The sequence below is a fragment of the Hyaena hyaena genome, unplaced genomic scaffold (genome assembly GCF_003009895.1).
Source record: "Hyaena hyaena isolate Hyena2069 unplaced genomic scaffold, ASM300989v1 scaffold_370, whole genome shotgun sequence".
In the NCBI taxonomy this organism is placed as follows: domain Eukaryota; kingdom Metazoa; phylum Chordata; class Mammalia; order Carnivora; family Hyaenidae; genus Hyaena; species Hyaena hyaena.
Window position 1 is genome coordinate 1785042 of NW_024081001.1, and position 27084 is coordinate 1812125.

The window sequence follows — 27084 nt, forward strand, 5'->3', positions numbered from 1 at the left end:
TTAACTATGACTATATATTTACCATTACAAGTGAGATTTACATTGCCTTTTTATGTTTTTATGATGTTAATTAGTGTTGCTTTATTTCTGCTGGAAGAACTCCCTTTAGCATTTTTCTTGTAAGGCAGGTCTGCTGGTAATGAAGGCTCTCAGCTTTTATTTGTTTGGGAAAGTCTTTACCCCTCTTTGTTTCTTTACCCACTAGCTTTATCCAGTATGAGATACTTGGTTGACAGGTATTTTCTTTCAATATTCTGAATATGTTACCCCATTCTCTCCTGCCTTGAAATGTTCTGTTGGGAATTCTATCAATAACCTTATAGGGGATCCCTTTCCTGTAACTTCTCTCTTTTCTCTTGCTTCTCCTAAAATTCTTTCTTTGTCTTTGAATTTGACAGTTTCATTATAATGTGTCTTGGTGTGGCCCTATTTGGGTTCAATCTATCTGGGGTCCCCTGAACCCCATGTATTTGTAGATCTATTTTTCTCTCCTGGCTCGAGAAGTTTTCAGTCTTTTTTGCTTTAAATATATTTTCTGTATCTTACTCTTACTCCTTCTGAAATTCCTATAATGAAAATATTGATTTTTTATCATGTCCCATAATTCCCATGGGCTTCTTCACTCTTCTTTTTCTCTTTTTGCTCTTCTGACTAGGTCATTTCCAATGTCCTATCTTCAAGGTCACTGATTCTTTTGAATGATCAAGTCTACTTTTGAATCTCTTTATGGAATATTTCAGTTCAGTGATGGTGTTTTTCAACTCCAGGATTGCTGTTTGGTTTTGATGGTTGCTATTTCCTTGTCAAACCATGCATTGTTTTTCTAACGTTATGTAGCTATCTGTGTTTTCCTGTAGTTCACGAAAACTTCCTTGAGAGGATTTCCTGAATTCTTTTCTTTCAGAAAGACAGATTCATTTCTTCCAGATGAGTTACTGGAGTTTCATTAGTTTCCATTAGTGGTGTCATATTTACCTATTTTTTTGTGATCCTTGATTCTGTACATTGGTATCTGAGCATCTGAATCATGGGACTCCTCTTCCAGGCTTTACAGATTTGCTTTGCAGAGTCAGTTCTTTACTAGTCATCAGAATTTGGGTTTCGGGATGTGTCTACTGGTAATGTCTTTGGCTAGGTGGGGCCTGCTATTATAGTGTATTTGGGGGCAAGGCAGCTGGTCTAGTTCTGAGAACCGGAACAGGAATGTGTGCCTGTGGCTGAGAACAGTTGCATAGGAGTACTGGCTTGGTTCCCTACCCAAGTGAGACTGCAGAGTAGGCTCTGTGTTTGCCTGGATTCTTTGGTCAGGATCCAAATTGGCAGCTTCATCTCAGCTAATTTCCCAGGTCAGAGTGCATCCCAACCTGGTTCTATAGATGAGCAAAGCTGCTGGTTGGTATTACTGCTTGGACACTGCAGGTATAAGTTTGGTCCATCGAGATCCTCATGCTGGCTGTTGCAAGCCCCTCCCCCTTTCTCTGTCACAGTCAGATTCCCAGTAGTTGAGCCCCCATGGTGTGAGATCAGAGCTGGGGCTTCTGTAAAGAGACTCTAATGCTAAGGGGAGCTGGTTTTCCCCATTTTTTCGAACTGAAAAAAACTGTAGGATCAAGGGAGACTTCGTAGTATGATGCTGTGCTTGGGCAGTGGAGGGGGCATGCATTCAACATTGATCTGCCTCTCTTACCTTTCTAATGCAGTCTGTCTTGGTCTCTGTGGTGCAAGGGGTGCTTCAGCTTCACCACTGTGTTCTAAGATTCTCTCAGTGGTGTCTTGAATAGTTGTTTCTTCTTCTTCTTCTTCTTCTTCTTCTTCTTCTTCTTCTTCTTCTTCTTCTGAGCAAACTCAGGAACAGCTTATGTTGCATCTTGGTAACAATAGTAGACCCGTGCCTCCACTTCTTATTCCTTTATGTTAGCAGCTAGAAGAGGGCTTCTGCTGGTACTCACTTTAATTCTGCTACTTCTAGGTATTCTCTCAATATGGAGACCTGCTAATCAGTTATCAACTCCATAGGCATAAAAATCTAACACCAATTCTTCAAAACTTGTGATGAGTAGTAGGCCCCTTTCTCTAGGATCCAGCCCTCAGGCAATTCCCTCTAATTGCTCCATGCCACTTGTCCAGCAGTGCTGGCAGGGAGGACTTGGATGGAGGACCCTGCTGACTCTACAGTCTTCCCCAGAAGCACAATAGGATCTTGTTTTGTGGGAAATTATTAATTGCTTACCAGGTTGCCAGACACTTATGCAGGCACTTTGAATGTCAGCCATTTAATCCCTAAAACAACTCTGACACTGTTCTAGAACACACGGTTGAAAAAGGGACACAAGCAAATCCTAGCTGCCTTTTATTTGTTCCAAATGCAACTTTTTCTCCCTCCCTTACTTGCCTTTTGTATTGAATAATTATTTCAACAAAATAAAAAGTGTTTTTTCCCAGGCCTGAAAACTAGCTGATCCTTTTTATAATGGATGTCCAAATGTAGATATAACATATTTATGTATATATTTTTTGTCTATATTTTTATGTATATATATACACACACACACACACACCTGAACATTGTTAAATATATATGAGCAATATTGTGTGTGTGTAAATATATATACATATATATAAATATATATACATATATAAATATATATACATATATATAAATATATATATAAATACATAATATATATACATATATATAAATTTTGTGTTTATACTTTGGCTGAAAGCTTCACCTCTCTTTCTGATCTCTAGAAATAAAGAACTATCAGATATATCTTCTTCTAAATTAAAAAGAAACACCAAATAAACCCCACAAAAGACAAAATCCTTTGTATTTTATGGTATAGAGTCAGTGTAGTTGGGAGAATGTTGAAACTAGTGAAGAATTCCTATATCTTCTGGGTGGCCTAGGGAGGGTACTTCACTTTCCTAAACTGGACATCCATCTGATAAGTCACAATATTCAGTTGGACAACTTCTAAATGTCTTCTTGTCTCTGATATTCAATAATCCCAGTCACTTGTAGATCTTCTGCAACATGTATAGTCATGACCCAAATACAGATGACCCTCCCCTTCCCCTCATCCCACGTTCAGCTTTATGAGTGCCCAGTGTTAACTTGTGGCTGGGATTCTACTTGCGGGAACAATTGGAATGAAGATGGATCTAAACTTTTAGAGATCTGGATTGCTGAAGAGGATGAAAGGGCTTTCTTGAGGTTCTTTCAATATTATTAAGAAATGACAATGCTAATTAATTCATTGGCATGATTTGCCACCTAAAGAGATGATTGCATTCTGATGCACTGAGCCTGTGAGACTTGCTAACCTCAGGGTTCTTATAATTTAGTTTTACCTCCTGCTGACTCACATTTTTCTAATGGCTTGAATCAGCTCTCATTTTAACTCCTTTGCATTTTCTCTAATTTCCCTGCTGCAACACTTCCTGCTTGCATCTTCAAGATGAAAGATGGGTGTTTTAACTGGAGAAATGGAGAACTGCTGAATGAGTAGGCAACTAGGTGCTGAAGGATGTGGCAAGTGTCATTAGAAATAGAATTTTCCCCAGATTTGCAGGAAGGGATTTGGTTACACAGAGTGCTTCTCCACAGTGGTGATTTGGGCTATCATACTTGCCAGGTCTGTAAATAGGCACCTGAACTTCATATTCTTGGATCAAAACCTAAGTCTGCATTTTATTGTATTAAACATGTCTTCAAATTTAGTTTCAAGTTTTATTGATTTACTGCTTTGATTAGGAATCCAGAAAAATAGCTACATCTCCTTTACTATTTTGTGAAAGTCATCTTAGTGATCTCTGTAGACAGATAAATGGTCCCTAAATATTATTACATTTTTGTATTTGAAGTCAATGAGCATTTATCCTCTTTTGGGGGCAGAAATAGTCAAAAAAGACGACCAATGTTCCTTATCAAACTAAATAATTTTAGAGATAAAAAGTACCCTTGGAAATGGTAGCCATCTCACTTTATAGATGAGGAAACCAGATGCTGAGATGTTGAATGTGATGTTCAAAGTCGCAGAGCTGGTTATTAAATAGAGCCACATCTAGGGTCTCTTCGATCTAGTGCTCTTCTCCCCAAACCACATAGACTATCCAATCAGGGCCACTGTCTACCAGGGGTGCCACTGGAGTGGGCTTAGAGGACAGAGTGCTGAACCAAAGATTATTTTTGAGGTGTAAGACCTAATGGAATTTTCCTTGCTATTTTTCAGACTTGCTTGGATCCATGACTGCTTCCTTCTTTTTGATTTCTCCCTTGTAGAATGGGAATATCTATCTTATGGCTGTCTCACCATTGTATTTTAGAAACAGATAACTTGCCTTCTGATTCATAGGTTCACAGCCAGAAAGGAAATTTGATTCGGGATTGATCATACCTTGAGCCTCTCACATATCTGATTTGGATTATATTTAGTTAAGATTTTGGACTTGAAGTTGAAACTGGAAGTTTCACTTTTGGGCTGTTGAAATAGGGTGGATGTATTTTGCATATGAGAAAGATATGAATGTTGTAGGCCAGAAGGTTGAGTGTTTTGGGTTGAACTGTGCCCTCCAGATTCTTACGTTGAATTTTCCTATGTTATTCTTAACCTCCTTACCCCCGTCCTTCATAATGTGACTATATTTGGAAATAGAGCTTTTAAAGAGGTAATTAAGGTAAAATAAGGCCATATGGACTTCTAGCCTCTAGACCTATAAGCAAAAACATTTCTGTGTGTTGAAGCCACCTAATCTATGGTACTTGGTTATGGTAGTCCAAGCAAACTAACACACTACCCTTGATTCTCTTGTCCAAAGCACAATCAGTATTTCTGGAGGATCACATTTTTCTGCATCGATGTCCTTACAACAGGGTATTCCCAGGGTCCTTGTTACTCATCCCTTATCCATTAAGGATGTGGCTGCAATAATGGAGGATATGGATGCAGGATTGGAAATAGAATAACAGTCTTGAACTTGACATTCCCTGAGTATTTGTAGAAATGAAACGTTCCTTTTGATTTAAGTAAGTGTGCCTAAATACGGGAATGACTAAAAATCAAGAAGCTGTGCAGTGTTCTTTCTATGATAGGCAAGTGAGCTGAGATGGCAGTATTCATTCATGAAAGACATAGTGATTTCATGTGGAGGATATATAGTATATCCACACAGAACTAAAAGAACCAAATCTTTCCCTCCATCATGTCTTAGTTTAGTTTAGTTTAATGTTTGTTTATTTTTGATTAAGAGACCATGGGAGAAGGGGAGCGAGATGGAGAGAGAGAGAGAGAGAGAGAATTCTAAGCAGGCTCTGCACTGTCAGGGCAGGGCTCAAACCCAAGAACCGTGAGATCACGACTCAAGCTGAAATCAAGAGTCTGACCCTTAACTGACTGAGCCACCCAGAGACCCCCATCATGTCTTCTTTTAAAGCCTGCATTAGAAGCCACACTTGTCTGTCTAATTATTTGGTGCTTCAGAGATGAGTTTGAATGTTTTAGAAAGAAAGAATAATTTGGACTCTTATTCTTAGCTCATCTATGGCACTTTGTGATTTTTTAAGTGTAATTTGAAGCTGACCAAGATCGTTTCCTTCTCTACCCTTTATCGACCCTCCCATCCCACCCTATAACTCTTTTGATTAAGCCATGCCCCTCCTGAGGATCTGACTGGAAGAGAGACGGATCAGAGACTCCAAATGTTGGCCTCAGTTGGCAAATAACTGCAGGATAAATTTCCCTGCAGAGCCCTGGAACCCCAATGCACCAGGGCTGCTCTCTGGGCACCTTTAAGCTGAAGAGCCCATATCAGTTTTAATTCCCATGCTAGTGAGGCTTTTCATTCGGCAGGAAGGTCCTACCCAAGTGAAAATGACATTCAGAAAGGAAAACCAAGAATAAGCCAGTGGATCAGAACGCAGGTTCTGAAGTCAGTCTCTGGACCAGCCTCCTCACTCAATTCCTGCCCACTCTCTACTGTTTTTTGAGTTATTACTGTTATGCCCAGATCGCGATCTCCCCAAAATCCCAAGACCACCAGGGAGTCCGAGTCACGTATGCAAAGGCAAAGGGCTTTATTACGGGCTTAAGCTCGGACTCCCAGACTTCACCAGCGTATGGATCTGTGCTGAGAGCCCCGAACAAGGGCAGAGTAGGGTTTTTATGAGGTTTGAGAAGTTGTGACATGGGAACAGTGATCCAATCATAATTATTCAACATCATTGACAGCGGGTTTGACCATACACATTGTCTAAAGTATTCGTTACTTTTGGCGGGATCCAATTACAACATCACAGAGCGAGCCTAGGGTCTTGTTCAGCGACTAACAGGTTAACTTTAACATTAGGTAACAGGGTCTTATCTATAGTTTCTATCTCCAGGCCTCTCCCTTAACAATGTGGAGGGTGGTCGCTGGCCTTTCCTGATTGGGTATTGCAAGGGTGGTTACTCCTGCCTTGGGCAATGTGTAACTACCCGATAGTTTCCGGGAAAGCCGAAACTCAGGGATTCTAGTTTAGAGGGGAAACTTAAAGCCTGTCATGGAGTCAGTTTGGTTTAGACGTTTAGACGTTTAGACTTGTGGCCTTACATTACAGGCAACAGACAAAACTCAGAACAATTGTGGAAGCAGCATTTTTTCTTCTCCTCTAGCGGATATACTCTTAGCCATTAGGTAGCTCTCTTTACTGGTATTTGGCTCTCTCCCAGCAGCGTGGAATTCTCCCCACTGCTGTTATTATCCAGGCCTCCCTAGCCCTGCGACATCAAAATTCAGGCATGCGTTGGAAGAAAAAAACTAACCTTTCAAAACCAGAGTAGTAATATGGGCTAAGAGCTTCTTAAGATCTGCAGACACATCTGAGCATCTGTTATGATCTTACATGTTCCACATCCTGGGAAGGTCCGTGACTCTGCGCTGGACACCATGGGAAACATGATTCCCGTATTGTTTTCTTCAAGCCTCACAACTGAAGAAATAAGTTCTTTATTATTGGCCTCATGTCATTCATGGGCTGTAGCACAGAGAGGTAATCACCTGTCCAGAGTCACACAGTACTGATCTCCAGAGTCACAATTTTTTTTTCTATCTCTTTTATCCACATACTTTTTGGAATGGGAAAGGGTGGGGTATTTCAAGCCAATCCAAATGAAGATGTGATACCATTTCACCTACTTCTGAATGTATCTCTGACAGATAAGAACTTTGAAACAAAAGATAACCACAGTCTGTATCACCTTTAATAATATTAAGAATAGGGACACCTGGGTGGCTCAGTCAGTTGACTGTCTGACTTCAGCTCAGGTCATGAACTCGTGGGTCCCTGTTGACAGCTCAGAACCTGGAGCCTACTTCGGATTCTGCATCTCCCTCTCTCTCTGCCCCTCCACCACTCTTTGCTCTCTCTCTCTCAAAAACTAAAAAAATATTAAAAATTTAAAAATATATATATTAAGAAGTGTCCAATGTCAACTATTGCCGAGTCCATAATTGTTTTTAATGGCCATATAAATCATGTGAATAAATCATGATTGAGTTTTGAATTCAAAGTTGATAGATATTTAGTTTGTTTCTAATTTAGGGTGACTATAAAGAGCACTGCTATTATCCTCTCTGTGACTGAATTTTGGCTATTTCCTTAGCGTTTCCTTACAACAAATTCTGAGAGGCAAAACTTCCCTTCCCCTCCCCTTCCCTCCTTTCTCCTCCCCTCCCCTCCTTTCCCCTCCCCTCCCCTTCTTTCCCCTCCCCTCCGCTCCTTTCCCCTCCCCTCCCTTTCTCTCCCCTCCCTTCCTCTTCCCTCCCTTCCCGTCCTCTTCCTTTCCCTTCCCTCCCCTTCCCTCCCCTTCCCTGTTGTAACAGTCACTCTTATTTTAAAGATTTGTATAATATGTATCATTGCAAAGTGCTTTTCCCAATTTTCCAAGCCATCATCAGTGTTCAGCATCTTTACCAAGACTATTAGCTATATTTTGAGCCATTATAATAGGTAAAAACGAGGTTACATGGAGCTTGCATTTATTTATATGATAACCAGAGGAAGGGCATTTTCATGTTTATTGGTCATCTGCATCTTTTCTTTGGTGAGTCGCTTGTCTCTATATTTTGTCTATCTTGAAAAGGTGCACTTTTAAGTATAATTGACATACAATATTTTAGTTTCAGGTGTACAACATAGTGATCCAATATTCTTAAATGTTATAAATGATCCCCCACAATAAGTCTAGTGAACATCACTCATTTTTTTCTTGAATTTTAAAGGCTCTTCTATATTATGGTGCACATCCTTTGTTTATAGTGTGTGTTGCAAATACTTTCCTAGTTCATTTGTTTCTAAACATTGGAGGGTTTTTTTGTTATTTGAAGACATTCACAACTACCAAACTTTTCCATTATGCTTTTTCTGAGATCACTTTTATAAAGACTTTTCCCAGCTCAGGACCCAAGTTTATACAGTTATATGTAACATTTCATTCTTGTATTTTATTTAACATTATCATCTTTAATTTACCTGGGACTTACTGATACAAAGTATAACTAACATGTAAATAACATGTAACTAATATGATAGAAAGTGTAACTAAAATATAAAATACATTTATTGTTTTACATATTTTAGCTAATTTTCCCAAGATTTTGTATACATAAAACTCTCTCTATATATATTCTATGTATATGTAGATACAGATTATACAGATATATATATATAATGATTACATATATTTTTCTGAATTTTTCTATTGAACATATGTTATTTTCATTTCCTTCTTTATTATTATCCATCTAGTGAACAGTAATTATTGAGCTCCTACTATATTCCACACAGTGTAATTAATAGGTGCTGAGAGTATCTTTGTGAGTGAAACAGAAAAAGCCCTTCTAGTTTCGGGATCATACTGGGATCATTTGTCCCAGTATGAGGAAGGGACAATACAGAGGAAACAAGCAGATATGTGATGGGATTTGAGTGTTCTGAAGAAATAAAAGGAAGACAAGGGAATAAGATAGTGCTAAGGACAGGTGGCATCACTTTAGTGAAGTCAAAGAAGGCTTTTCGGAGGAGGCAACATGGGATCAGGACTGTGATTATTTCTGGCATTTGTGTTTTACTGGCCTTCTAAAAGAATGAGTCCTTGTATTTATTCATCATCTCTACTGACTTTTTATTTTCTATTCACTAATTTCTGGATCTATATTTCCTTTGTTATTATTTTATAGAGCTTAGAGAGGCTTTGGGGGTTACTGGACAGCACATGTGAATAAAAGAGAGCTCAGTAACACCCCTTGGGTGCCCCATCCTGCGTTGTTACTGCCTTGCCTTAGAGAGGACACATTTTCCTGCACGGCTCCAGGACAGAGCAAATTGAACAGTGGCCAAAGTCTGCACCATCTCCTTTAAAGGATTCTGCCCTCCGGACACTAATGAGAAGACTTACAGATCATTATTCAAATGATTAGTCTTTGCTCTAGAATTTCCTTTTCCCTGGAAAGAGGAGAAAAGAGTTCTTTTCCCTGACAGCTTTGAGGGGATCTGGCAGTCCAGAAATTGCTAGGAAGAAAGGAACATTCTTTGCCCCAGAAGGTGTTTCTTTCATGTGGTTGGCACTCGCTGAACCAAGGCTTTTGCCACTTGAAAGCAGGCTGAAGTAGGAATCCATCTACAAGAAAGTGCTTTTACATGCTAATTTTAAATTCAGGATTCATACTACAAAAATGGAACCAAGAAGAATAACTTGCTGTGAAATAACATTAGTTGTATTTGAAGCTGGAAAATTCATTGAAGTTCTGGCTCCCAGACCAGGCTAGTCCATTTACCAATTTGTCTTTCATGATCAGAGAAAACTCATTTGTCCATTTTACTATTCAGGGTGATTTTTAAATTGCATAACACCTATTCAAAAGCTGAGAAGAAGCACAGCGACTATGTATTAGAGAGGGGAAGTATCAAATGTCACAAAAACAATGATGGACAGTGCTAAAAATTACCCATCCGAGAGCCACTATGAGTCCAGACAGAGCCAAGTCTGAGGACTAGAATCCCATGATTACTGTAGAATTGAGTCTTGGGTTATTTTCATCAGTGGGCAGAGGGATTATTTCTTTGCACATGGATAAATAGTTTATTAATTTATGTTAGCATATGTATCTGTGCGTTAATTTGAGATGCAAATGAAAGGGTTTTTTTTTTTTTTTCTGTTCTTGCATTATACTTCTTTATTGATTCATGTACTGTTTTGTCTCAAAATCTCTTTAGGGAGGAGGAGGGCTGGCTGGTGAAGGGAGTGGGTTGAACCCAGGCAGAGAGCAAGGTGTGCCACCCCCCACCCCAACCAGTCATACTGCCTCAGAAGCCAGTCTCTTTGCTTCTTGAAGAAGGTCCAGGCACAACTTGGGACAGTCCTCCACAGGGCTGTTTTTGTGTGTGGGCAGTGATCTAAGGGCCTAGGATTCCTGGTCATCCTCATCCCCCTCTCCAGGTGGCCACTGTGAGGGAAGCAGAGGCTGGATGGAGTCTGACATGCTGGCTAAGGCTCCCTCTGGCAGCTCCCAGGCCCCGGACCCAAGTCCTTTCTCAGAGATACTTTACGTTACAAAGAGAGGTGTCAGATCCCACCTTGGCTTGAGGCTCTCATTTTCCCAACTCCTTCTGTTTCTCCTTCTCCAGTTTGTGCTCTTTGGTGCTGCATAATTTGGTCTTGTGCATGCCCTCAGCCCAGTGAAGTCCAGAACCTAGTAGCAGGGAAAATGACCTAAAGCATAGAGTATAACCACATATTTAGACTAGGTAGAAGCAGTTTTAAGAAAGATGGAATTGTCTGGTTCTCATTCCCCTAGCCCTCTATGCTGGGACTTGGAAAAGTATTTTCTTTTGAAGTACAAATCTACGGAGAGAAAAAAAGAGAATTTTTGAAGACCTAGTTTCCTGTCATCTCTTTCTTAGAGATTCACCATCTACGTTTTCATAATAAAGACTAAAAACAATCCAACAGTAAAGAAACCTGTCTCCTTTTATTTCACCTACCCCTTCCTCCATATTTTTAAGAAATGAGCGTTTCATGAAACATACACTGGAAAACACTGTTCTCTGCCCATTTCATCTTGCTGAATAGAAAACTTTAGTAATTTATGGTACATTCTGTGACAGTTGCCCCAAGAACCTGGGGTCATGAACTTACCTTGATTCTTAAACTTTTTTTAAAAAAATTTTTAATGTTTTTATTTATTTCTGAAAGAGAGAGAGAGAGAAAACTTGAACAGGGGAGGGTTAGAGAGAGAGGGAGACACAGAATCTGAAACAGGCTCCAGGCTCTGAGCTAGCTGTCAGCACAGAGCCCAAAACGGGGCTCGAACCCGTGAACGGTGAGATCATAACCTGAGCCAAAGTCAGACGCTTAACCAACTGAGCCACCCAGGCTCCCCAAAACCATCATAGAAAATATAGAAAATACTGCTGTTCTGATCAATTTGTCTGTTTTACGCACATCACCCAATGGTACTACTGTCACAAGTCTTAAAATCTTTCCATGCCTCTGACACATCTTCACCTACTTAATAGGTTACCTACCACTGATTTTCTTGTTCTGGGACAAGAATATTTTGGAATTCACAGAAATAAATTTGGGGCGCAGTACATAAGTCAAGTCATAATATAAAATCTGGTTTGAGGAGATCATGAAAATACTTCAAATCTAGTTTAATGTTGGAGTGTCTTGAATTGCTCTCTCCTTGGTGTGGTCTTATTGATTGCATGTTTGCAGCCTTCTGGGGCCAGTAGAGGACTCAAGGCCAGTAGACAACTCAAAGCCAATCATTCCAAACACTGGTGGAGGTGCTAAGAACCTTTTTGGCTCCTGCATCACTCTTCAATAAGATATTTCACACCTGCAGGTTCAGCTTTGCTCCAATGGAATCCCAACCCAGGCTGCACATTCAAATCACTTGAGAAACTAAAACCATTGGTCATTGGTCATTGACTCAATCTCCAGCCCTGTCTCCTCCCCAAAGGTCAGGAGCAGGAGCTTAAGTTTCCTCCCTCTAATCACAAAGTTCATTCCTCTGAAAACCAGCTTCCATCCCTAAGAGTGGCCTCCTTAGCATAAACCCCTGAAAAGGGTTTATGAATAACAAAAGATATTCCTTTCTCACCCCTATGTCTCAGGAAATTCCCAGGTTTTTAGGATCTCTGTGTTGGGAATCAGTGAGGAATGCCAAAAATATGTAGAGTGAGTATTTATGTGTTTCTTAACTATCTTAACTATATGTGAAAGTTTTTATTCAGTTTCCTAGCTTTTCAAAATGTGTCATTGAGTTTTATTTTGCATGGTACACCCCCAACTCCATTTTTTTCCATAAAGATTTTGATCACATGATTTTGCACAGCAATGGCGATTTTTTTGCAAGATAAATATCACATTGCAGTAGAACTGATGGTATTTAGAACAGTTACAGGTACATGATAAAACAGTCAGTATATCAGAGCTATCATCATGCTAAACAGCCAGATGTCCTAAAGGGAAAGAATATCAGCACACACTTGAGGAACTGAGGGCCATTCCCTTGACTTTGTGAGAGACAGGCAGGGAGGAGCAAAGAAGAATGAACAGGAAGATAAGAGCAGATGAAGAAGTGCCTGGTAAAATCTACTCAGGAATTAGTAATTCATTCCAAGTGATGGAAGACCATGGAACGGTTTTGAGAAGGGGATTCAGGTGACTGAATTTTCCCTTTAGAAAGATCACTGTTTTTAAGTGAGCAAGGGTTTGGGGAGAGATAGGTCTAGAGGCAACCCAACTAGTTTTAGGAGGTCTCTGTACAAATATGGACAAGAAACAATGTTGCATAGACTGGGGCAGATAAAGGGAAAGAAAATTCAAATATGAGCAGGTGAATGTATCGGCTTTGGTGGCATGGTGGGAGGTGAAGGGTGACTTCTGAGTTCTGGCTGGGGCACCAGGAGAAGGTGGTACCCTTTCCTGAGAGGGAACTCAGAAGAGAACAGATTCGGGAAGGGAGATCATGAGTTTTGAGTCCATTGGGCTTCAATCACGGGATTATCATGGGACCAAGAGCCATGCAGGTTGGAAAGGCCTGGGCCCAGCAATCCCCCGGGGCTCAGATGGGACAGGGAGGCTCAGATGGCATGAAAACCCAGTGGATATTTTAATCCAGTTATATTTAACAAGATGTGACTTGGTACCTCGGCGAAGAAAGTGCCTATTAGAATCTGCAGAGTGATTCTGGAGTCCCGTGTCTTTTATAAGCAAAATTGTTTGGTTTTGTCTTAGTACATGCAGGGTTAGGCAGTGAAAAGTTTGGATGGGATAAGTGCAAATGAATCTGAAGCCGAGATAAATGTTTACAGTGACTTCAAAATGAAAAGAAAGAGTGTTTAGGGCAAAGTACATTCTGAATTTCTCTGAACCCAAAACACTTTATGAAGGGATATGAAATGGGAAGAGACAGCCAGACTGAGGCCCGTTGATTCCTAATTATGATGGGGTAACATGAATAGAAACCAAAAGACCTAACCCAAACTATTTACTTGAATGGCAATGAAAATCCCTATTTTTTTTTTCCCTTTTTACCTTAGTGGGCATCAAATTCCAAAGGGGTGAGAACTATAGCGATTTCATTTCTTTTTAAAAGCATTATGTTGTTATTGTGATTCTTATTTGTTTTCTAACAGGGGTAAATTTGTGGAATAAACCGGTAGACTCTGACTCCACTTCAGTTTTCAACCCAGCTTAGCAAATAAGGGAGTCAAGTACAGCATCGCTGTCATTACGGTCTCGAAATGTGTACAGTTCCAGCTGTACTATGTCATTATACAGTACGTGCAAAGCTGAAAACGGCACTGGGCCTTCTGAAAATAATGCTTACACAACAACTAATTGTAATCCACCCTTGTTCCATTTGTGGGGTTTATCTTAGGATATGCAAAGGGCCTCTTATGTTATATAAAGAGCCTTAAAAAAAAAAAAAAAGGTTTACTTTGTCACAGCTGAAAAAATACAAGAGCCAAGTAAAGACATATTGCAGTTAACTGCTTTTAGTTTGTTTTTATGAGAGCATGACATGAGAGGGGAGATTTAAATTTTTTAATTTAAATAAATAACATCTACTGAGCTGATAAAAACCAGAGATCTACCAATACTAAAATTTTCTTCTGTCCTTGGAGCTTGTTCTTATTTGTGGATTTTAAGTGAAGAAAAAAAAAATCCATTCTCAATTTGACTTTAAATCACTTGTGGGTGAAGGAAGCCATGGATGGCAAATTTTAGAAACTTTTAGAAAGGCAGAGGAAAGGAGTGAGGAGCGCTGGTAGCAAGGTGTAGGCAAAGGTGGGCTCCAGGGACCACAGGGGCACTCCAAGCAGCAGAGACGGGAAGTAGCCACACGCAGGATGGACACTGGAAGACTGGACACTGCGACCCTTTCCATATTTGAATGGAAGGAGGCCCAGCTGTTCACCAACGGTTAGAGGTCCAGCCTAGGAATGAGGAATTGTTTAATCTTGTCATTTGTGTTAATGGTGGAGAGGGCTCAAGCAAGCGTCAGGGTTGGGAGGGTGCGAGCACATGTGTGTGTGCGTGGGGCTAGGCGTCCGGGCACTGTGAGGGCGGGTTATAAGAAATCACTAAATTCAAATGCACAGGATACGCAGTAGAAACAGTATATAAGAGGCTGTAAGGTAGGCGTTCTCTAGAATGGGACTGACTAGTCGTACCTTGGCTAAAGACTGAGGTAGTATACAGTGATTAAGAACTTGGGTTCTGTGGTCACACTTCCTGGGTTACAATCCTGCCTCTGTTTGTGATCATGGGCAAGTTAGCTCACTTAGCAAAACCTCAGTGTCTTACCTGTAAAATGGGAATAATAATAGTACCTACCTCATGATTGTACTGATAATTCCATGATAGTCTGGAAAGAGGATGGCACAGGACCTGGTAAATAGGAAATGCTTTATAAATGTTGGTTACCAGAATGACATTTTTCTTCTGCTTTTGATATTATCAGTTTCATCATCCTGCTTGCTTAGAGTCACTGTGACTTTTTCTAGTTTCGTGTACTTCCCACTTTATCTTGAAAATGTTTCCTTTATCTTGAAAAGCATTTCAAGCTATCCATTTTTATTTTATTTTTTGGTTATATCCATAAGATTTGATGCCATGATTGCCTTGTCCTCAACTGGTCTGTAACATCAGTTTTTGTTTTCCTTTTTTATCTGTTATGAAGAATAATTTGCTTCTATTTATTTATTTCGTGCCTATTTCTGCAATCCAGAGAAAGTGGTTTGTACGAGTTCTGCTTTTTGGAATTTATTATGGTTATAACTCAGTATATGATAAAAGTTAATATTTATTTTAAAAAATACTATTTAGAGATAATTTAAGAATTTCTTTAGATGCAGGTATTTCTCGATTCTCACAGTAATCCTAAGATGGAGGTGTGATTATTATCTTAATTATACACAACAGGACACAGGTGCTTATGGAGGCTGACTCCTTTACTCAAGATTACACAACTGTCAGTCAGTCATTAAGTCCAAGTTAAAAGCCAAGTTAAGGATCATGAAACTAGGCAATGACTCAGGGTACCACGTTATAAAGAGTGATGTGTAAGTTTGCTGTTACAAAGTACCACACCCTGGGAGGCTTACGTAAGAGATATTTATATCTCACAGTTCAGAGGGCCAGAAGTCTGAGATCAAGGTGTTTCCATGGTTGGTTCTTCTGAGAGATGTGAGAGGTGGGTCTGTTGTATGCTTCTATCATAGCTTCTGGTGACTCGTGGTCGATCTTTGGCATTTATTGGCTTATAGAAGCATCACCCTGATCTCTGCCTTCCTCCTCACATGGTCTTCTCCCTGTGTGCAGGTCTGTATCCAGATTTGACCTTGGTTTTTTTAGTTATTTATTTATTTTGAGAGAGAGAGAGAGTGTGTGTTTGTGTGTGTGTGTGTGTGCATGTGTGTGCATGCACACTTTGGGGAGAGAACGGAGAGAGAGGGAGAAAGAGAATCCCAAGCAGGCTCCAGCTGTCATCACGGAGTCCAACAAAGAACTCAATCTCTTCAACCATGATCATGATTTCAGCCCCAATCAAATGCTTAACTGAGTGAGCCACACAGGTCCCCCAAGATTTCCCCATTTTATAAGGAGGCCAGTCATGCTGGATTAGGGCCCGCCCTAATGACCTCATCTTAGCTATTTACACATTCAATGACCTTATTTCTAAATAAAGTCATATTTTGAGGCACTGAGGTTTAGGACTTCCATGTATGAGTTTGGGGAAAGGGGAATGATTCAACCCATAACAGGTGATAAATCCCCATAAAAGTAAATTAAAAATAGATTTCCATGTTTCTTTTTTTTTTTTTTTACAAATAGTTTATTGTCAAGTTGGTTTCCATATAACACCCAGTGCTCATCCCCACAAGTGCCCTCCTCCATGCCTATCTTCCCCCTCCCCCCCACACCCATCAGTCCTCAGTTTGTTCTCAGCATTCAAGAGTCTCTCATGGTTTGCCTCTCTCCCTCACCCCACCTACTTCCCCCCTTCCCCTCCCCCATGGTCCTCTGTTAAGTTACTCCTAATCCTCCTATAGGTGCAAACATGGTATTTGTCCTTCTCTGCCTGACTTATTTCGCTCAGCATAACACCCTCAAGGTCCATCCATGTTGCTACACATGGCCAGATTGCATTCTTTCTCATTGCCATGGAGTATTCCATGGTATAGATAAACCACATCTTCTTGATCCATTCGTCCGTGGACGGACACTTAGGCTCCTTCCATGTTTTGGCTATTGTTGAGAGTGCTGCTATGAACATTGGGGTACATGTGCTCCTATGCATCAGCATTTCTGTATCCCTTGGGTAAATTCCTAGCAGTGCTATTGCTGGGTCATAGGGGAGTTCTATTGTTAGTTTCCTGAGGAACCTCCACACTGTTTTACAGAGGGGCTGCACCAGTTTACATTCCCACCAACAGTGTAGGAGGGTGCCCGTTTCTCCACATCCTCGCCAGCATCTAGAGTCCTCTGATTTGCTCATTTTAGCCACTCTGACTGGTGTGAGGTGATATCTCAATGTGGTTTTGATTTGTATTTCCCTGATGAGTAGGGATGCTGAGCATCGTTTCATGTGTCAGTTAGCCATCTGGATGTCCTCTTTGGAGATGTGTCTGTTCATATTTTCTACCGATTTCTTCACTGGGTTGTTTGTTTCTCGGATGTGGAGTTTGGTGAGTTCCCTATAGATTTTGGATATTAACCCTTTATCTGATATGTCATTTGCAACTATCTTTTCCCATTCCGTAGGTTGTCTATTAGTTTTATGGGTTGTCTCCTTTGTCTTGCAGAAGCTTTTGATCTTGATGAGGTCCCAATAGTTTATTTTTGCTCTTGATTCTTTTGTTTTTGGGGATGTGTAAAGTAAGAAATTGCTGTGGTGGAGGTCAAGGAAGTTGTTTCCTGCTTTCTCCTCTAGGGTTTTGATGGTTTCCTGTCTCACGTTCAGGTCCTTTACCCATTTTGAGTTTATTTTTGTGCATGGTGTGAGAAAATGATCTAGTTTCATTCTTCTGCATGTTGCTGTCCAGTTCTCCCAACACCATCTGTTAAAGAGGCTGTCTTTTTTCCATTGGATCCTCTTTCCGGCGTTGTCAAAAATCAGTTGGCTGTATATTTTTGGGTTCAATTCTGAGTTCTCAATTCTATTCCATTGGTCTATGTGTCTGTTTTTGTGCCAATACCATACTGTCTTGATGATGTCAGCTTTTCAGTAGAGGCTAAAGTCTGGGATGCTGATACCTTCTGTTTTGGTTTTATTCTTCAATACTACTTTGGCTATTTGGTCTTTTGTGGTTCCATACAAATTTTAGGATGGTTTGTTCTAGTTTTGAGAAGTATGCTGGTGCAATTTTGATTGGAATTGCATTGAATGTGTAGAATGCTTTAGGTAGTAATGACATATTAACTATATTTATTCTTCCAATCCATGAGCATGGAATGTTTTTCCATTTCTTTGTGTCTTCTTCAATTTCCTTCATAAGTTTTCTATAGTTTTCATCATACAGGTCTCTCATAGTCTTGGTTAGGTGTATTCCTAGGTACTTTATGGTTTTTTGTGCAATTGTGAATGGGATCATTTTCTCTATTTCTCTTTCTGTTGCTTCATTGTTGGTGTATAAAAATGCAACCAATTTCTGCACATTGATTTTGTACCCTGCACATTGCTGAATTCTTGGATCAGTTCTAGTAGGCTTCCGGTGGAGTCTGTCAGGTTTTCTAGGTAGAGTAACATGTCGTCTGCAAAAAGTGAAAGTTTGATTTCTTCTTTGCCGATTGTGATGCGTTTGATTTCCTTTTGTTGTCTGATGGCTGATGCTAGGACTTCCAGCACTATGTTAAACAACAGTGGTGAGAGTGGACATCCCTGTCGTGTTCCTGATCTCAGGGGGAAAGCTCAAAGTTTTTCCCCGTTGAGGATGCTGTTAGCTGAGGGCTTCTCATAGATGGCTTTTATGATGTTTACATAAGTTTCTTCTATCCCGACTTTCTCGAGAGTCTTTATTAAGAAGGGATGCTGTATTTTGTCAAATGCTTTTTCTGCATCTATCGACAGGATCATATGGTTTTTATCTTTTTTGTTGACGTGATGTATCACATTGATTGATTTGTAAATACTGAGCCAGCTCTGTAACCCAGGAATGAATCCCACTTCATCTTGGTGGATAATTCTTTTTATGTGCTATTGGACTAGATTTGCAAGTATCTTGTTGAGGATTTTTGTATCTGTATTCATCAAGGATATTGGCCTGTAGTTCTCTTTTTTCCTGGATCTCTGACAGGCTTGGGAATCAGAGTGATGCTGGCTTCATAAAATGAGTCTGGGAGTTTTCCTTCGATTTCTATTTTTCGGAATAGTTTGAGAAGAATGGGTATTAATTCCTTTTTCAATGTTTGGTAGAATTCCCCATGGAAGGAAGCCATCAGGTCCAGGGAGATTTTTGATCACTGATTAGATTTCTTCACTAGTTATGGGTCTGTTCAGATTTTCTATCACTTCCCGTGTGAATTTTGGTAGTGAATGTATGTTTAGGAATTTGTCCATTTCTTCTAAGTTGTCCAATTTGTTGGCATATAATTTTTCATAGTATTCCCTGATAATTGCTTGTATTTCTGAGGGGTTGGTTTTAATAAGTCGATTTTCATTCATAATTTTGTCTATTTGGGTGCTCTCTCTTTTCTTTTTGAGAAGCCTGGCTAGAGGTTTGTCAATTTTGTTCATTTTTCAAAAAACCAACTCTTGGTTTCATTGATCTGTTCAATTGTTTCTTGGTCTCTATGTTGTTTATTTCTGCACTGATTTTTACTATTTCTCTTCTCTTACTGGGTTTGGGGTGCTCTTGTTGCTCTGCCTCTAGTTCCTTCAGGCGAGCTGTTAGATTTTGGACTTGCACTTTTTCTAATTTCTTGAAATAGGCCTGGAGTGCAATGTACTTTCCTCTTAGTACTGCCTTTGCCACATCCCATAGAGTTTGGATGGTTGTATTTTCATTTTCATTTGTTTCCATTTATTTTAAAATTCCTTTTCTAATTGCTTGATTGGCCCATTCATTCTTTAGTAGGGTGTTCTTTAACCTCCATGTTTTTGGAGGTTTTTCCAGACTTCTTCCTGTGATTGATTTCAAGTTTCAAAGCATTATGATCTGAAAGTGTGCATGGTATGATCTCAATTCTTTTATAATAATTGAGGGCTGCTTTAAGTCCCAGTATGTGATATATCTTGGAGAAAATGCCATGCACAATTGAGAAGAAAGTGAATTCCCTGGCCTCAGGATGTACAGTTCTGAATATATCTGTGAGATCCATCTGGTCCAATGTGTCATTCAAGTCTATTGTTTCTTTAGTGATTTTCTGTCTGGTTGATCTATCCATTGCTGTAAGTGGAGTATTGNAATTCCTTTTCTAATTGCTTGATTGGCCCATTCATTCTTTAGTAGGGTGTTCTTTAACCTCCATGTTTTTGGAGGTTTTTCCAGACTTCTTCCTGTGATTGATTTCAAGTTTCAAAGCATTATGATCTGAAAGTGTGCATGGTATGATCTCAATTCTTTTATAATAATTGAGGGCTGCTTTAAGTCCCAGTATGTGATATATCTTGGAGAAAATGCCATGCACAATTGAGAAGAAAGTGAATTCCCTGGCCTCAGGATGTACAGTTCTGAATATATCTGTGAGATCCATCTGGTCCAATGTGTCATTCAAGTCTATTGTTTCTTTAGTGATTTTCTGTCTGGTTGATCTATCCATTGCTGTAAGTGGAGTATTGAAGTCCCCTACTGTTAGCACATTCTTATCTATAAGATTGTTTCTGTTTGTGATTAATTGTTTTAAATATTTAGGTGTTTCCATATTCGGTGCGTAGACATTGATAATTGTTAGTTCTTCCTGATGGATAGACCCTGTAATTATTATATAATGCCCTTCTTCATCACTTGTTACTGTCTTTAATTTAAAGTCCAGTTTGTCTGAGATAAGTATAGCTACTCCAGCTTTCTTTTGACTTTCCGTAGCATGATATATATATACTCCATCCCTTTACTTTTAATCTGAAGGTATCTTCCAGTCTAAAATGCGTTTCTTGTAGACAGCAAATAGATGGATTTTGTTTTTCTAGCCATTCTGCTACCCTATGTCCTTTGATTGTAGCATTCAGCCCATTTACATTCAGTGTTATTATTGAAATATGTGAGTTTAGAGTCATTGTGTCCTTTGTGGAATTCATGCTTGTGGTTGTGTCTCTAGTATCTAGTGTTCCCTATAACATCTCCCTCAGAGAGTCTTCCTCAGGATTTCTTGTAGGGCTGGTTTAGTGGTGACAAATTCTTTCAATTTTTGTTTATTTGGAAAGACTTTTATCTCTTATTCTATTCTGAATGACAGGCTTGCTGGATAGATTCTTGGCTGAATATTTTTTCCATTAATCAGATTGAAGATCTCCTTCCATTCCTTTCTGGTCTGCCAAGTTTCAGTAGATAGGTCTGTCACCACTCTGATAGGTTTCCCTTTGCATGTTAGGGCCCTTTTCTCCCTAGCTGCTTTCAAAATTCTCTCTTTGTCCTTATATTTTCCCAGTTTCACTATGATATGTTGTGCAGATGATCGATTCAAGTTACGTCTGTGGGGAGTTCTCTGTGCCTCTTGAATTTCAACGCTTACTTCCTTTCCTAGGTTGGGGAAGTTCTCTGCTATATTTGTTCCAGGACTCCTTCAGCACCTTTTCCTCTCTCTTCCTCTACTGGGATTCCAATGATATGGATATTGTTCCATTTGATTGTATCGCCGAGCTCTTGAACTCTTCTTTCATGTTCCTGGATCAGTTTATCTCTCTTTTTCTCAATTTCTTCTTTTTCTATAATAGTGTCTTCTAAATCACCAATTCTCCTTTCTGCCTCTTCAATACGTGCATTGGACGCCTCCAGTTTATTATGTATTTTATTTATCCCATTTTTTAATTCACCATAACTATTTTTAAGCTCCATATTGTTTGTAGCCATAGTTTCTCTTGTGTCCTCCATGCTTTTTTCAAGCCTGGCGATTAGTTTTATGATTATTATTCTAAATTCTTGTTTAGTTATGTTGCTTATATCTGTTTTGAGTAGTTCTCTAGCTGTGATTTCTTCCTGGAGGAGAGTTCTTCCATTTCATCATTTCGGTTAGCTTTCTATCTCTTGTTAATTTTAAAAGCTTGTTGTACACTCAGCCCCTGCGAATTCTGCGGTATTAGAGGGGGCTCTTTTGACTGTTCAGGGCTTGTCTGTTCAGGAAGTGTTCCTTGGATGGTGTCTCTTGGTTTCTCTTGTTGAGCATTAGGTTATTTTGTTTCCCTACTGGTAGTGGTATTTGGGACTCTCCACCATGTGTAGTTTGGCTTGTTTCTTGAGGCAGCCCTGGAAAAAGAAAACAGACAACCACAGAGGGAACACAGGTGCACAAACACACACAAAACCAATAAACAGCAATCCCAGGCTCAGGTAAAAAACAGCTATAAGAACAACAAAACAGCTATCTGGAGGGGATGGGTGTGGTTTGTTGTAGGCAGGTCTTGTCTCCACTGTGTTGGCTGACCTCCCTGAGGCCACTCCTTGGTGGTTGTGGGGAGAAGAATGGCGTTGCCCTAGTCCCTTCTCAACCAAGTGTTGCAAATTGCCTCGGTCCGATCTCCCTGTGCTGAGGATGTTGTGGGAGCCCGACAGTGACCACAGGAAAGCGTGGTTAGGGACGCGGGGATGTGCCTGCACACGGGGCTCCCTGCCTGGGCAAAGCATGCCTGCAAACAGGATGCTCTGCCAGGAGGCCTGCACACAATATACAAGTTTAATGGTCCGCTCGCAAACGAGGGAACATGCCCTCCTTAGAAGTAAGGAGAAGACTGGAATTGTGAGCAGGCCTCTAAGTAAACATGTTGTGGTCGCTTCCTCCCTTTGCTCCCCTCTGTCCTTGAAATGTGTTTGGCTACTTGCCCTTAATTGGTAAAGGAATGCATCTTGTAGGTCTCAGTTTGTATCAGGTTACCGGGGTATAAAATAAACCGCAAGATGGGCTTGCGTAGAATTGTTCCTCTGGCCGGAGTTGTGTCTGTGTCTGTCTTTTGTGTGTGTCTTGTCCTTTGTGTCATTTCGTCCGCAACAGATGTAGCCAAAGTGGGCTGAGTTTTATGCCCCACACCCCGCTTGTTTCCAGTTCCCAGTCCGTGGGCTTTGTTATACTGCCCTGAACAGTCCCGCAGGTCGCTGCTTCCCTGTTGCCTGGGGATTGAATGGAGGGCGGGGGAAGTATCACTGTCTCAGATCCGCTGAGGTCAAGCAGGGATACAACCAGAGTGCGTTAGGGGAAAGCAACAACTTCAGGTACTTAGATTCCACGTCGCTGCAGCGCACCGCTGCCGCTTCACCCAGCGCCAGGACTGCCTCCTCAGGTGTTGCTGCGGGTTCACCCGGCCGCTGCCACCATGGATGGTGCCGGACCTATGGCAGTTCAGTTTTTTCTGGCACCTTCTGGGACCAGGGCACCTAGTTTAAAGTCAATACTCCAGCCAGAGCTAAAAGACACTGTCTTTCCAAGCCGAGGTTTTTTTCTCTTCTCCAGGGACAGTTCTATGAGCAATCTCTGCTTTTCTTTTATTTCCCCTGGACTCGCGGCAGTTCACCACCACTCTTAGATTTCCAGGTTTCTAAGCAGAGCTGCTTTGGTGACTGCTGACCTGTAAACTGGCACTGCTCTGAGGGAGGACACAGAGCTTTGAGAGGGCATCTGAAAAGAGAAAGATAAAATTCCTCTCCAGCGTTGAGCTGTTTATGGTTTTTCTTTGTGACAGCACAGGAGGTTGATCGAATGTGGCCCTGGGCAGTGCCACTCTCTCTGAGATTTGTTACAGGCCTGTGCTTGATATTGGCAACAGCAGCAGCTACAATCTTGTAACGAAATGAGGTATAGCGATATTTATTAATAACAACTTATTATTTCAATAAGAGAAATTTACATATTTCAGTAGTTTCCCCAAGAATCTGATTCTAATATCATGTTTACAAATGAAGGCAATACTGGGGCGCCTGGGTGGCTTAGTCGGTTAAGCGTTCGACTTTCGCTTAAGTCATGATCTCGCGGTTCCTGGGTTCGAGCCCCGCGTCGGGCTCTGTGCTGACTGCCAGCTCAGAGCCTGGAGCCTGTTTCAGTCTGTGACTCCCTCTCTCTCTGACCCTCCCCTGCTCACACTCTCTCTCTATCTCTCCTAGAAATAAAAAAACAAAAAAAACAAAAAACAAATGAAGACAATACATACCCTAAGAAATACACATCTATGTTCCCCAAAGGCAAGCACTGAAAAGCTCTTAACAATACAGCTGACAACTGGAAACAATCTGAATCCTATCAGAATAGTGGATAGACAATCCAATGACTACTGCAAATATAATGCGAGAGCAAAGAACCTCAACATAAAGGAGCATACACTGTATGATCCCACTTATCTAAGTATCAAACAGAAACAATTAGTTTTTGGGTATTGGGAAGGGGAGGTTGTTACCCTTAGAGATGGTTGTGACTGGAAAGGGCTGTTCTAGGGTGGTGGATTGCCTTGATTTTTGGCCCAGTTGTTGATTACATGGTCTGTCCAGTTTGTGAAGAATCACTGATCTACAATCTTATGATGTGGACATTCTTTAAACATATTATACTTCAGCAAACAATTAAAAATAAACAAGAATATTAAATCTCTACTTTTTTGTTTTCATAAAAGTATGGGATCAGATTTATTTTCTTGAATATTCAAACTTTAAAAACTAGTAGGTCATTTCTCCCTACCCTCATAATGCAAAAGCCAAACAAATAAAGCAAAGAATCAAGCATTTGTTCTGGCTCCTCTGTAGAATCTGTATGACAGAAGAGCCAAATAGTAGGAGAGGGAAAGCATCTCTTTGTAAAAACGTTTTATTTAATAAATGAAAAAGAAATGATGAATTGAAAGATCATTGTTTTGTAACCACTAATGAATGAATGGATCTGGGTATTGAGTATCAACAGCTGCTAAGACCACAACGAGAGATGAGCAGACAGACACCTGCTGGTGAGAGTACAACACACCACGAGATCTTGCCAAAGGAGTTGAACCTGAGTCTGATCAAGTCTGTGGTTGGGCAGCCAATTGTCAAGAAGACAGAGGAATTGCACAATATCACAATAAATGGCATTGAGAGTGTGGAATATTCTCCTGGACAAATGTTTTGGATTCCTTAATAGATAACTTATAAGAAAAAGGAATGGAAGGAGGAGAAATCTGTGGGTTGAAATTGATATAAAATCCTAACACTTTTTAAAAAGTAAGTAAGATTAAACTATAATCTCTAAGAATGGACATTTATGTCGTCTCTACAAAGTTCAGTATAATAGTTACCTTGGGTAAGAGTGTTAATTGTGATTGAATCAGGCCACATGTCTTCACCTGAGTGGTAGTTACAAAAAGGCCTTATAAAAATTCACTGGGCTATATATTTGTTCAGAAGAACTTCCTGTGTTTGTGGTTTGTTGTATAATAAAATAGTTTTTGGGGTGCCTGGCTGGCTCAGTTGGTTAAGTGTTGGACTCTTGATTTCAGCTCAGGTGATGATCTCATGGTTTGTAGATCGAGTCCCATGTTGGACTCTCTGCCAACAACGTGGATCCTACTTGGGATTGTCTCTCTCTCTCCCTCTTTCTCTGCCCCTCCTCGGCTTGCATGTACTTTCTCTCACTTTCTCTCTCTCTCAAAATAAATAAATAAACTTCAAAAGATGAAATAGTTGTAAAAGTCAATAATGTTACACATTAAATTGTTTACATTTCCTTTATTGTTCTTTGAAAATAACAACTTTTGACTATTTGCCTAAATTTGTCCTTCTTTGGGGTGAATTATTTACATATATAAAATGTACTTTTACTGTTTTCACATGAGCTTTTTGAATTATACTTTAGTTTATGAGAAAACTTCATGAGCAGCCTGCTGATTCTGTAGTTTAGTAGATTGTAATTGACCTAAAACATCTTCCAGGTGTTAAATGCCACTTAATTCAGCAGTATTTGGAATCTTTTTGTGTATTAATGATTATCATCAATCATATTTAAAACTTGCAAATATGGAATTATCCTAGTCATACAGGAAGGCAGCACTAATTAACAAAACAAAGCAGAAAGGACCTTTAACAGTTCTTTTTATGAGGGTTTGTTCATTTTTTGAAATGTTTATTTATTTTTGAGAGAAAGAGTGAGAGCAAGGGAAGGGCAGAGAGAGGGACACACACAGAATCTGAAGCAAGCTCCAGGCTGCAAGCTGTCAGCACAGAGCCAGATGTGGGGCTCAAACTCAGGAATCGCGAGATCATGGCCTGAGCTGAAGTTAGCTGCTTAAGTAGCCACCCAGGCCACCCCATATGAGAGTTTGTACTTTATGTTCTGTAGCAGCTGAAGGCAGTCCATGTCTCTTGGATTGCTAAAGAATTCTCCAAAGATGTTATAATTTCTTGGAAGTGCTGATTTAAAATGTCTGATTACACATTCTCCATTCTGAGTCCATCTTGTATTTTTAAAGAATTATTTCTTTTTTACTGATACATAATTCACATAATACAAAATTCTCTCCTGTACAGCATACGATTCACTGGCTGTTAGTGTATTCACAAAGTTGTGAAACCATCAGTATTAAGTTCTATACATTTTCATCACCCCAAGGAGAAACCCTATACCTACTCCCTATTGTTCCCTCTCCTCAGTCTCTAGAAAACATGAATATAGCTTCTCTCTCTATGGATTTGCTCATTCTGAACATTTCAAGGATGGAATCATACAGTATGAGACTATTTGTGTCTGACATCTTTCATTTCACATAATGTTGTCATGGCACATCCATATTGTAGCATGCATCAGTACTTCACTTCTATTCATGGCTGAATAATTTTTCATTTTACGTATCTATTCATCACTGATGGACATTCAGGTTTCTTCTAGTTTTTGGAGGTTGTAAATAATGAAGCTATGAACATGTGTGTGGATGTGTTTGTGTAGACATCTATTTTAAATTCCCTTGGATATACACCTAGGAATGGAGTAGTTAGTCATATAGAAATACTGCTTAAGTTTTTGAAGAACTATCAAACTATTCCCACACCAGTTGCACTGTTCTGCAGCCCTACCAGCAATGCATGAGGGTTCCAATTTCTCCACATCTTTGGCACCTCTTGTTATTGTTATTGTCCATCTTTATGGCTATAGTCCTCCTAGGAGGTGTTAAAAGGTGCCTCATTGGAGCTAATTTTAAAAATACATTCTGAAATCAATAAGGAAACATTGGACTTAAACTACACATTGGACCATGCTGGAGACCGAAACTGCACAAGTCATCCTTGATGGCAAGGCCCAGGGAAAAACCTGTGGGAAAAGACTGCAAGGCAGTCAGAAGAACCCCCTGAAGAATTCTTCTTCTCTACTTAGTCTGTACCTTTTACTCTCACTTCTGCTATTAGTCTATTCTAGGGTTAATATGAAA

General features: G+C 40.0%; 1 non-coding gene across 1 annotated transcript; it reads right to left on the reverse strand.

The window, feature by feature from the left end:
* Positions 1-11331: 11331 nt before the first annotated feature.
* On the reverse strand, positions 11332-11416 carry TRNAQ-UUG. Its single transcript has one exon. It is a non-coding gene; the product is annotated as a tRNA-Gln (tRNA).
* Between the last annotated feature and the right edge of the window lie 15668 nt (positions 11417-27084).